The 9,968-nt window shown below is 40.5% G+C and overlaps 1 protein-coding gene across 2 annotated transcripts in view; it reads left to right on the forward strand.

Annotated features, from left to right (window-relative positions):
• kcna4 (potassium voltage-gated channel, shaker-related subfamily, member 4) overlaps positions 1 to 8,605 on the forward strand; it is a 44,940-nt gene extending 36,335 nt beyond the window's left edge. For both annotated transcript variants that reach the window (XR_004212792.1, XR_004212793.1), the window contains one exon: positions 3,310 to 8,605. The gene's annotated coding sequence lies outside the window, so the exon portion shown is untranslated. The remainder of the gene's footprint in view (positions 1 to 3,309) is intronic.
• Positions 8,606 to 9,968: the final 1,363 nt, after the last annotated feature.

Raw genomic sequence — 9,968 nt, forward strand, 5'->3', positions numbered from 1 at the left:
CAAATAAATGACGTGCTTTACTCTGCATTGTCTGGATATCCGGCCTCACTAGTCAGTTTCCAGGAGTTATTCACCAGAGGCTTGAGGTTTGGGAATGTCCAACATTGACTGTCAGAAGATCCCTGAGGAGACCTTTCTAGATAGTTCTCCTTTATCACAGGTAGGCATTAATGAGAAACTGTCCCCTAGATTTGGGGTGGACTTCTCATCGCTCAAGATTATTGTGTCTTTCGGGAGGATCCTGCATGCAGGGCACACGAGGACACTTGGAAGAGTAAACTCTCTGGAGGTTTTTCCTCTCAGTCAGGGTAGTAACTTCTAAGTGAGTGAAATTTTTGTGTGGCTTTTCAAAAAAAAGTCAAATGAGAGCCCGAAAACGTCGTTGAACAAGGTGTTATTTCAGAGGCGTTTCCTGTGGCCGCTTACACATTTTGGGGGTATAACGTCAAGGTGTCTGGACAGGAAGCTGGATGAACCGCTCAGCTTGTTTGATGAGCACGGACGTTTATGTGCATTGCTGCAGAAATGCATTTAGCAGTTAACCACAACTGCCGTTTTTAGGCTGTTTCTTTCTGTGATTACTTTCATGGTCGGAGTTAGAGACGAGCGTTTTGAGGCTCTCGCATCATCTCCACCCCCAAATGTAATGGTTATGTCTGACAAAAAGCTAAATATTAATTGCATGAGTGTCGGACACAAACACCCGTCCAGCAGCCCGACCTCCACTACTTTGCTTTTTGCCTCTCTACATAAAGAGCACGCTGCTTCCTGCCTTGATGACCATTTTAATAGACTTTCTTTGTTACTAAAATGGGTCTTATCACACAGGACAATTCATTCTGGTGATATAAATTTATAAAACTCGTGGTCAGACCTCGCTCTTTTCCCGTTATTCATCTTCAGTAAACTCTCTAATATTCCAGCCTCTCATTAGACAAAATATTAAGCTTAATGTGTTCCCGTAATATAAAATATCACATGGAGGTGTTTTTAAAGTCTCACGGTTAACTGTGCAGGAACGTCCACGTTGAACCTCAGCAGAGATCCGAGCGTGGGTCAGCTCTCTTAATGTGGCAGCAGCACAAACTTCACGAGCTTTTTTATTGTGTGTGTATTTTGGTGTTATGTTTTATGTTGTAGCGTTTAATGGCCCTGTGCCGCGTTAAACTGTATCCACAAAGGAGGTGCTTTTATGTTGACACAAAGACAACTTTCTTTATTTTTATTTTCATTTCAGCCTCACAATGAAATAGGTGTATAATATTGAGGATATCCTCTGATCGCTCATGATCTCACCTCATGGCTGCACTTCAGTAAATATATCTCTGACACTGTATGTTCTGTGTTTGTACTCGCTTCAATATTGGATTCTATATTTGTCCCCTTGTCATTACAGGTACAGGGTGTTACAATGTAAACAACCACAGGTTTAGCTCTTAAGTCTTAATAAGGGAATTAGATATCAAAAGAAAACACTCCGTATGTTTGTTGTAATTGCCTTGTGCCTGCTGCAGCTCTGATTGCATACATAATGTCTCCGACTCCTGGGAGACTTTGTGGAAATCGTCAAATTATCGAGGTGGAGAATTATACGACAGCTGCTCTATTTAAAAGAGGACGCTTGCCTCTAATAGTCTGCGTCTTAATAAGCACAAATGGCGACGACACAGAGCAAATTATTCTGTGACATGTTTTGCCCTACGGGGGGAGGGGAATAACGTAAACACTTTGCAGAGGAGGAATCTTAATTCGGCCTAAATCAGCATCACAAACACAGCTAGAGAGGAAGGGTATCGTCGGGCCGAGTGCCACTGAGCGGCAGCTTGTGTTTGTTTTTTAAACTTGACCGCTTTTCTCTCTTTGTCACCGCCGTGCGCCTCCTTTTTGTTTCCTTTCAGACCGGCACACCTGCACATCTGCGCTTGGCATACGTTTCCCATGATTCCCCAGGCTTTAACAATTGACAAATTAAATCATTCTTTCCGCTCTTTGGGCACAGATGGTTTGGTCTGCCTGCTTGGAGCCCGGCTTTTACAGCCGACATATGCTGCTTATTTGTATTAATCCCGACGTAACTCTAACGCTGAAGCAGTGATTGCGACTGTCATGAAATTACTTACATTTTGAAGTAAGGTTTTACGGTCTACTGCTTGTGCTTTTCATGCAGATTCTTTGATGCACGTTTGTTCAATAAACAGATGTCTGAGCATATTGAATTTTTTTTTTCTTGTTGTCTTTAGGACATCACGAGAAGTCCTCTTCTGACGTCATCTTTTGTCTCTTTTTTTCTTCTTTTTTTATGGAAATTCTTATTTAGGAATAACCCCTTGAGATGTACCATCTGGTTTTCAAACAATTAGACAAAACATTTAACAAAAACAAAATAACAACAAGATAATAAAACGACAGCAAATAAAAACAACAGACAAACAACAGAGAGTTTGTTCAGTGCTACAATACGAGTGCTTCAACATCTGGAATATGTACATTTGGCCGAATGATGCAACCATAAAAAACACGGAGCCTTCGGCTTGAATATTTGTTATATATCTTCATAGAAATAGAATAGTAGTTGATTCATTCCCATTCAGATTAACAAAGCAGGATGGTCAGAGTGGCGGCCATTTTTGTGTACCTTTGCCATTGCGACTGTTGTATGCGGCTAACTAACGTATAAACTAACTCACTGACTTCAGGTTCTGCAGCTGAGACACCAAACATGCAGTGTAGTCGTAACGTTACGAAGCGTAGAGAGCCAAAGGAAATTAGTCAAATTTAACAACTTTATGCTTCATTCACACACTGTTGTTACCAAAGCAACTGACAACAATCGCCTTTTTATACTGTTCAAGTCAAAAGACCACAGAAAATGTATGTATATGTATATGTATGTATATCTTCAATAGTGAACTGGAACAGGCTGTAAGATGAATATGATACTGTCAGACAAAGTAAAATACAATTATTTAAACAACCTTTGAGCTACTTTAAGGGTGAAACAGACGAGGGAACTGTATGTAAGGGTACAATATTGATAAATGAATAACTAAAACCTGTATGAAAGTACTGTAGTATTCTACTGTGTACAACAGGCCTCAGACCTACCCCCTCTCTGGGTGCTTCAGGGGGAGTTGCTGCTTAATGACCCTGATGATTTTCTTAAGTGTGATGCATCTTGGCCCAACCTCTGGGTGGGAAAAGGAAAATATGCACAGAACCAGTCTGTCCGCTCCATTTTCAGGGTTCCATTTTCTCAAGAATGATGACAGATTTGCATCCGTTTCCTGTTTCTCTCCCTCTCTGCTGCAGCGCTGCCGGTTACAGGGAGGAGGATCACCCTCCCCACCTCCCCCACCTCATCTCTGGAAATCGCAGCGAGCAAGCAAAACATTGTGACTGGTTCACCTCGAGCACGAGCGGAGACTGGAATAAAAATGAAAAAAGCAACAACGACCCGGACGGGACCTCGGCACTTGGAACAAGTGGGAGCTGCTGTGACATCGGTAAAGAAACCCCGGAGGGTTGAGACTGGAGTTGGTGAATGAGTAAGTCGTGGCCCAAAATGATTGCCTTAATTACTACGCATATACAGATGTACGAAGTGATGAAACACAAGAGACTTATAGTTCAGAGTTCAAAAGTTGTTTTTCTTTACATGTGGGAAAAAAAAAGTGTCTTGTAAGGAACAGATGTGAATATTTTAATATGATAGAGATAACGTTTGGTTGTAACGTCGACATAATGTTTTAGTTGGGTCGGCTTCGTTAGGTGTCATCGGTTACTAAAGTGGTGAGTTTGCTCTCTGCTCATGCGCAGTCAGCAGTGCGACTTAATCTATTTTTTATCTCGTTTCATATTGTCAACCAAACAAGGCTGGCCTGAGTCGCTCACTCAAACGCTGGCGACAAAACTCTTAATTCACATGGTGTCATAACACATGGAAATCCTCATTCAGACGGTGTATAGAGGGCTGGGAGGGAAATACGAGACATATATACATATATATATATATATACATATATATATATGTATATATATATTGACTGGCTCAATGCGACCCACTGAAATATATCAGAAGAATATCCTCTTACATTAAGATCCACTTACACTAAAGCAAAGATGTCAGGCACATAAACACCATCATAAATATCTGCCACACTCACTTTCTATCAGAGGGGCAGCGGGTGAACCTCGCCGGGCTTTCACCGTCAAGACGAAATACCTTTAGGTTGTTTTCCTCAGATGCAAATTTAGAGCTGACCAGCTGCTTTGTTGATATGTTTTCACTTTAACTGTATGCAAAAGTAACATGGACGTGTGTTATATATTTTTTTAAACCTAGCCTTGATAATTACATAACCAAAGGTGAAACCCTGAATTTATTGTATGTTGTGGACTTCTGGAAAATGTTGTGATAGATTGCACACTGAATAGGGAAAAAAAAAATGTAAATACCCGACATTTATACTTGTGTGTCCTACGATGTGTTGCAGATAAGAGTAATTTGAGACTTTATACTTTCTTTGACTGTTATGAGCATCAACCATAATCACCCGTGTTCGGTTCGTCCTCGCTGATACAATCACGTTGTTGTGAATGCTGCTCCAACATCCTTCATCCATCTTGTTAGTTGTTTTTATTCTTCTTTCTTTTATTTATATATATTTTTTTTACATACTGCACATTAAAAATCAACCTATTCATTCATTTGACGTACTCAAACATGAGGTTTGTGCAGTTTTGTCAGAGAAGCAGTGGATTTTGTTACGTCTCTTAGACCTGCCATGTTGCCCCGTGAATGAAATGATTAGAAGTTGCCAGTATTTTAGCCTTTGGAAGTAGTATAAATATATATATCACATATTTTAATGAAGACTATGCTTTATTTTCCTACATTTCCCTTAAATACTGTGTTAGCTATAATTGCATTAGAGCTCTGGATCTACGTGTCTTTTCCCTCTACTCCTAAAGAAAATCCAAAGTTCACAGTTTTGCTTCTTTTTTGTCCTGAAAGTTTGTATCTGTAATTACCTCAATAATATATCCCTCAGAAAAGCTGTTTACTGAATGTTCCAGATGTTTCCTTAGTATCAGAAAAAAAGACTTGCAAAATAACCACAATAGTTTTGAAATAGACGTCAATAGTTTACTTGGGAAATCCTTATGGGAGGATGTTTTTATTGGGAAGTTTTTCATTTCCGCGTACCAAAAGTTTAAACAGGAACACCAGAATAATCTGCACATTGTTCTTTAAAGAGTTACATGACGATAAGAGTAAGACATGATGAATCTAAATTGAATGACAGTGGATTATAATATCAGGTTGGACTGTAGTTTTCACTTACATGTCACTTACATTGTCTTACCTTTAACCCCTCCACTTCCAGTCTTTATGCTAAGCTAAGCTAATAGGCTGCTGGCTGTAGAGACATATTTACTGTACGGACATGAGAGTGGTGTGGTTTCTGTTGGCCAACTGGCCATAAGACTGAGAACCAGCGTGTTTACCCAGACGTTTAAAAGGTCCAGTCTGTGGGATTGAGCTTAGATTTCTGTTTGATAACCAGTTGGTTTACATCAAATTTATTGATATTCATTACATTTTCTCATTCATTGTTGATATTTTTTTCCTCCACCGTATGATTAGACACTTTTTCTGATGACAAACTGTGGCTAATTCAGAAAAACAGAGTTCAGAAAATCCCCTAAATCCTGCCCACTGGACCTTTGAGAGATACTTTAAATGACAATATAACCAGTATAACTGTCTGTAGATATATATTTTCAGAAGTGATTTTTATTACACTAATCTTGTCAGATCACGAGCCCCAAGCACAAGCTGTTCCAGGACCTGAGGGGCTCGGGCCGGCAGAGATCTCAGCTCTGACCTGGAGTTCTGATTTGGGAACAGTCGGTCAGGGGTGGGGGGGGCGGCCTGAATGTTGGCTCCCATAAAGATCTGAGATGTAGCAAGCCCAGATGCACAACTATCATATACCAACAGCCAACAGTAGCCAGAAGCTGCGCTGCTGTAACAGACACAGATGAATTTGTGGGAGACGAATTTAATCTATCTAGCGACACGTTCAGCTAAAGTTGGGTATTATCACGAAGCAGCACAAAAGACGCTAAGCCAAAGAGTAGTATTTGCCCACAGGTTATCGGAGAGAACGAGAACAGGATCAGGCTGATTGATCCTCCAGGCAACACATCCAATCACGCAGAACAAACAAGCACCAAAGGAGACTGAAGGGAAATCTGTTTAACTGGACAGCCTCTAACCCATTTCCTCATTCTATGAATTAAAAATCATTTATGTGGTTCGAGGCTGCAATTATGTCAAGTTCACTTGAAGCTGCTTTTATCAGGAGATCAGCAGCAACCCGGAGAAGGGCAGTGTGCTGTAATGTAGGAAGCAGGGAAGATAATAAAGGTCGATTTTTAAGCAGATTGAAATAGTACAGGAAGAAAAGTAATTTACCCTCGTGTGTGAGCTGAATGAGAATAAGAAAAGGTCGTAATCCACATTTATCCACACGGATATTTCTCACGAGGTCATCCGGTTGGAATGAGTGGGAAAAGATTAGTCGGAAATATCTAACACAAGAAGACTAAACAACAAATCACAGTTTTCTCTGCTGCTGAATAGTAATAACGTCTGTGATGCTGTCGTGATTCAGCCAATGACCTGCCGGGAGGTCAACATTAGATAATACACGAAACAAGGTGAGAGAATGTTTTAATATGATCACCTCCGGGTTGGAAAACTCAGCAGGGACTATACGTATAATATGTTGAGCTAAAGTCAGTGTCACAGCTACTGACCAGAGGAGATTCCCCCAACGCAGTTTAACTTATTTCAAAAGGAAATTCTTGTTGGCGATTTCTATCACGTTAAGGACTATCTCGGCGTTCACATCGTGAGAAACAGCTTCTCTGTTGAAGCTCATGTATATTTCTGAGGCCTAAACGACTCTGAGACTCAAATCCTCTGAGCTCTCCACAGAGCGGCTATAGGCAAGATTAACTTTAAGATGAATGCCTCCCCAAATCAATAGCAAAAGGATTCCTTCTAAAACAACAACAACAACAACCAATTGACCACAGATCTAAAGCCTCGCAGAGCAGCCCAGTGTGATTTAGTGATGTACTACATTTTATGCTGCTTTCAGTGTTGCCAGATTTGACACAAAACTGTCCCATTTCAGTTCCATGTATAAAACAGGTGCTAGGAAGCAGCCTCAGGGTTGTATTTTTACAATTAGGCAAACCCCAAACCAGCCAAAACAAGGTTTTAATAATGAAAAAGGAGCGATCGAACATTTAAATACTAACTTCTAATAAGAGTTGTAACCTTTTGCAGGTCATTTATCACAGAGGTACGACCAGATAGTAACTTAAAGTTACAATCTTGAAGATCTCCACTTTGTCTCTCCGATGGCGATAAGCGGTACATGAAGGTGTGTTTTGGGATCTCACTTCCCAGAGATCAAAACCATGTCGAGAATTCCTGGGAATGACGGCCAACAGACACCCAAGTTCGTAAAACTGCAAATGCTCAACAACCATTGTGTTACCTCCATAGAAATAGAATAGGAGTAGAACGGACATTGAACTGTTCTCCGTGGTCATGTGACTAGTGCAAAAGAAAATGGCGTTTGTTGTTAGTTGTTAGATGACAACACACGTCAGTAAAGTAAAGTGTAGTTGCAGCTCGCCGGGAAAGAGCGGACGCAGCTCTGGAGACGGATAGCCGGCTCCTTTTCCGTAACCAGTGTAGCATTACAGCATGGGGGAATTAGCAACCTGGCTGACTAGCCAGCTAACCGCTAGTTAACTATTTAGCTTGTTAATTCCACCATGCTGTAATGCTACACTGGTTACAGAAAGTCGGTCGTAATGGCAACGGTTTGGACCATCCTGCTACTTTAATATGAATGAGAATGTCTGTTCTACTACTATTCTATTTCTATTACCTCATTCAGCGATGGACAATGACTTGACAGACATTTATCTTAAAGAAAATTTTAAATATTATTACATTAACTTGGAAATAAAAGGTTGTACCTAGTTGTTGTGAGCGGAAATTACATTTGTTTTTATTGATCATCTGTTATCCATCGCTACTAAAATAGTCACAGATGGTACAAAAATTGTCCCAAATCATCCCAAGCCGCCCAAGACAATTTGTTTTCTGCCCAATTAAATAAAAAGTGGCCAAACTGGATGGAAGACCGCCCAATCTGGCAACACTGACTGCCTTTGCCCGCAGTGATCAGGATGGATATGTTGGTACAAAACCAACTGTTAACACATCGGAGTTTGTGAACTGAATTTGGTTTAAAAGAAATCTCACTTTTAATGTTTCTTGTCTCCAGCAGCTGAGGGGCATCTTAAACAACAACAACCTGGCTAAGCCCAATATCTTCACATTGCACACAAGCAGCACTGTCGACGTTTCGGTATGGCTCTGTTTGGCATCACGTACCACAGATATATACATAAAAGAAGAGTATCGCATTAGTCTGAGGATGAAGACTTGAGTGTTTACTGTAACATCCACAGTGTTAAATAACACCAGGAACCCGTTTTATGTCTTAATCTCCTCATAAACAAGGCGGCTTATGAGCAGCGCTGCAAAACTGTTGGACAGTGACGCAGTTTGTGTTTGTTTCTTGCAGGATATTATGTGACTGACTGGATTTTGGGGTTGTTTTTTGCACCAGCTGCCTCCTGCAGAACAGTATGAACGCTCTTTGGTGCAAACACAATGATTGTTAGTGTTTGCCTGGTTACGTCTCAGATAGGAGGGAAATAAAATGCTTTGCAGAATCCATACGTGTTGGCTGAAAAGGCCTCGGTCTCCACAGATAACGTCAGCTGAAACTACTCGGTTAATAACAGGGTTACCACTTGTCGTCCTTTTGATGGTGATTAGAACATGGCACATTCTGAGATTATGGGATTGATTAAATGATAATAGCCTTCATTAGCTTAAACATTAAACATAAATTTGACTTTGGTATTTTTGGGAACACCTTTCTTTTTTCTGGCTCAGTGTACCAGAGACAGAATATTTTATGCTAATTAAAGAAGACAAATTATTTTGCTGAAGTGCTAATCGCTAGAAGGGAATTAGCATTTCCAGCTGTTGAATGACGACTGCAGAGTTGACACAGTGTAGTGTGTGTGTGTGTGTTACAAACACACACACAGACAGATTGTTATTCGAATAAAACAAGCTGTCTGAATACATCTCTTCGAGCTGTGGGAGACTAGGATAAAGAAATTATATTTAACCCATTTTTTTGACATTTTACCGACAAGGCAATTAATCGACAATATAATTGTCAGATTAATCAATAACAAAAACGATCGTTAATTGCGGCCCTAACTGCAAACAGCAGGAATGTTAGGACATTATGTCATCTCTTCATGCTGTGTGATAAATGTGCTTTGCTCTGTGATATGTCTCTTTTTTTTTGGGATGTAAAACGTTCAATGCCCTGGGAGCGCCGCACGCTGCGACATAAGAACACACGTGGGAACAAAACAAAACACGAGCACACGACGAAAACGTCTTCGACCAATTCGTCAATACAGCATTTAGGAAAACAGGTGGAAAGAAATAAAACACAATTGGAAAGCAGAACATGTTTGGTTGTTTTTTTCTGGATTTGCAGCTCGTTTTATTTCGTTGCACTTTGTTGTTTTTGTCTATTTTCATTCGTCTTCTTTACTTGCAGCGCGTTGAGATCTCAGGATCGCTGTGAATCCTGCATCAAACGTATGAACCAACAGTCTGCCGACAGTCGTAAAGAAGCACATGCTCCTTTTGGAAAGCACAGTACTTTAGCCTGTTTAGACCGGTTACTACGGTCACACTTGGTAACCGCAGCAGATCTTTTGTCATGCAGTGAATGGCACAAGTCCAAGAATCATTGCATGTTTTTGACTCATACAATATG

This window comes from Anarrhichthys ocellatus, unplaced genomic scaffold (genome assembly GCF_004355925.1).
Source record: "Anarrhichthys ocellatus isolate YVR2014 unplaced genomic scaffold, GSC_Weel_1.0 scaffold8, whole genome shotgun sequence".
Classification (NCBI taxonomy): domain Eukaryota; kingdom Metazoa; phylum Chordata; class Actinopteri; order Perciformes; family Anarhichadidae; genus Anarrhichthys; species Anarrhichthys ocellatus.